General features: G+C 32.3%; 1 long non-coding RNA gene across 2 annotated transcripts; it reads left to right on the top strand.

Moving 5' to 3' along the window:
- Nucleotides 1-1747: 1747 nt before the first annotated feature.
- LOC107045468 lies at nt 1748-2901 on the top strand. 2 transcript variants are annotated; one of them, XR_001461439.1, is made up of 3 exons: nt 1748-1852; nt 2205-2422; nt 2864-2901. It is a non-coding gene; the product is annotated as an uncharacterized LOC107045468 (long non-coding RNA). The 2 variants fall into 2 exon arrangements; XR_001461440.1 differs by having other exon boundaries at nt 2202-2422.
- Nucleotides 2902-3299: the final 398 nt, after the last annotated feature.

Here is a 3299-nt window from a genome sequence, read left to right as displayed (position 1 = left end):
CGCAATATTAATTTTTTTATTGCAGAGATTAAGGGATGAAACGGGGGTTGATGGATGGGGAATTTAATTCTCCATTGAACAGTCTTTGTTCCATCCCTTAATATTAATTAGTCGGCGAAGAAATCAACTGAAAAATATGAAGTAAACATTGAGTACAAGGAGGACAAAAGTACCCATCCGAACCTGTCCCTGTGACAGCGGGACTGCTACTGCCGAGTTACTCAATTTTAATGATGAACACAAGATACTCTTTTTTTGTTTTTAAACTGACAGCACAGTCGTCAAATTAAGTTCTGGGAATAACTAGACGTTGGTTGGCAATGTTGGATTGCACGGAGTATAGGACCGAAACGAACGAGTGGTTCGTACCTCGATGGTTTTAGTTCGTGCTCCAGTGATTGGGTAGAGTGGGGGAATTTGGACGAATTTTCAATGCCGGCAACGGCAACTCAAACCTCCACAATAACAAAAACAAAGTAAATATCCGGAGCACAGTGGGTTTAGGAAAAAAATTGCATAATTTAGAAAAATATATGTATTTAATTATCACTGACGGTGCTGATGAGTTGGCAAGTATTGGAGTATTTTGTATTTTCTTCGTCTCGGTAAATATTCAATCATTTTGAGAATGAGTTATTCTGGAGAGGGAAATTGTCAAAAGACAGATTGCCATAGATTTTCTCAACTATACAGATGTCTCTTAACATAAACTCCGAAAATTACGCATTCCATAATCTATTGACAATATCATTGTTGAATGAAAACTTTTCTCAATTTTGTTATTGATGCAATATGAAAATAAAAGGATAATAATATTTGAAACTTTTGATTCAGACAGACTATCAGAAACAACTTCTATTTGCTATTCATGAAATTTTCTGAACGATTTTTTTTTTGTTAAAGGGTTTGTTTATTTCATTTGAATGTAAAGTAACTGATAAAGTTTTTTTTTAGAAGAATTCTTAAAATATCCATTCTTGTCAATTTACATTGCACATATGGGGGCGAAACATCGAAAAGAAACTGACAATTTCGATCAGATGCTCTATAGTGAATTGAATCAACAAACAAACTAAATAATCAGAAGCCATTGGATGCGAGAAAGAATTGAATAATTCACCTGAATATATTTATGATATTCACATTCATGGTGCTTATAGCTGAGAGGAATCAAGGTATTCGTCTTGGCAAGTCTTCAATTATTTTAGTAACGAATGATTTTAAAGGGGAAAGTGAAAAGAGAAAGATTTCTTATGAATATTTTATCAACTACATAAGAGGTCTTTTCACATCAATTCCTAAAATCATTTCAGTAGAAACAAAATCTGCTGGCAAAATTTGTTTAGAAAACTTTCCTCAATTTTTTTTTATTGATTGAGTATGAGAATAAAAGAATAATAATATTTGAAACTTTTCATTTAGACGGATTCAATGAGAAACCCTTTCTATTTTCTTTTTGTAGTATTTCCCAAACCACTTTGGCTATTAAACAGTTTGTTTATTTTTATTAGAGTGTAAAGTAACTGACAAAGGCTTTTATCTATAATTAAATGAATTCTCCAAATTTCTTCCATTTGCAGAGAAAGATATTGATCTTTGCAAATTTTTGTTGCAGATATCGGGCGAAACATCTGACAGACTAAGCATTTTCACGAANGGGGAATTTGGACGAATTTTCAATGCCGGCAACGGCAACTCAAACCTCCACAATAACAAAAACAAAGTAAATATCCGATTCACAGTGGGTTTAGGAAAAAAATTGCATAATTTAGAAAAATATATGTATTTAATTATCACTGACGGTGCTGATGAGTTGGCAAGTATTGGAGTATTTTGTATTTTCTTCGTCTCGGTAAATATTCAATCATTTTGAGAATGAGTTATTCTGGAGAGGAAAATTGTCAAAAGACAGATTGCCATAGATTTTCTCAACTATACAGATGTCTCTTAACATAAACTCCGAAAATTACGCATTCCATAATCTATTGACAATATCATTGTTGAATGAAAACTTTTCTCAATTTTGTTATTGATGCAATATGAAAATAAAAGGATAATAATATTTGAAACTTTTGATTCAGACAGACTATCAGAAACAACTTCTATTTGCTATTCATGAAATTTTCTGAACGATTTTTTTTTTGTTAAAGGGTTTGTTTATTTCATTTGAATGTAAAGTAACTGATAAAGTTTTTTTTTAGCAGAATTCTTAAAATATCCATTCTTGTCAATTTACATTGCACATATGGGAGCGAAACATCGAGAAGAAACTGACAATTTCGATCAGATGCTCTATAGTGAATTGAATCAACAAACAAACTAAATAATCAGAAGCCATTGGATGCGAGAAAGAATTGAATAATTCACCTGAATATATTTATGATATTCACCTTCATGGTGCTTATAGCTAAGAGAAATCAAGGTATTCGTCTTGGCAAGTCTTCAATTATTTTAGTAACGAATGATTTTAAAGGGGAAAGTGAAAAGAGAAAGATTTCTTATGAATATTTTATCAACTACATAAGAGGTCTTTTCACATCAATTCCTAAAATCATTTCAGTAGAAACAAAATCTGCTGGCAAAATTTTCTTTAGAAAACTTTCCTCAATTTTTTTTTATTGATTGAATATGAGAATAAAAGAATAATAATATTTGAAACTTTTAATTTAGACAGATTCTATCAGAAACACTTTCTATTTTCTTTTTATAGTATTTCCCAAACCACTTTGGCTATTGAACAGTTTGTTTATTTTTATTAGAGTGTAAAGTAACTGACAAAGGCTTTTATCTGTAATTAAATGAATTCTGCAAGTTTCTTCCATTTGCAGAGAAAGATATTGATCTTTGCAAATTTTTGTTGCAGATATCGGGCGAAACATCTGACAGACTAAGCATTTTCACGAATTTCAGGGGTGAATTGAATGAACTACCAAAATGAATAATCTGGGCTAAGTGGGTCAGAAAAAAATTGAATAAAATTTTCTGGAAATTTCAAATGTTTAATTCAATTCCCCAAAACGACCGTAGAATTTCGATTATCTTGAGAACTACAATAGTCAAAACCTCAAACCAGAAATCATAATGAAGCTAGGAAAATCTCCAACCCCACCCACCCTTTATGAACCCGTTTTGCCAGAGGATTCCACCAAAAACCCCACAAAATCACATTTCTGTCCAAGATTCGGTTTCGCTGATTATCTCGATAAAGAATGCTCCGACACATCACCAGCTTCTTTCTGGATCAGGAACTCCCGTATGGACTCTCTGACATGATCAACCCCCACCCCTTGCCCCCAGAA

The sequence above is a fragment of the Diachasma alloeum genome, unplaced genomic scaffold (assembly GCF_001412515.2).
Source record: "Diachasma alloeum isolate Michigan unplaced genomic scaffold, Dall2.0 Dall_scaffold_00943, whole genome shotgun sequence".
In the NCBI taxonomy this organism is placed as follows: domain Eukaryota; kingdom Metazoa; phylum Arthropoda; class Insecta; order Hymenoptera; family Braconidae; genus Diachasma; species Diachasma alloeum.
This window is presented reverse-complemented; position numbering and strand designations above follow the sequence as displayed.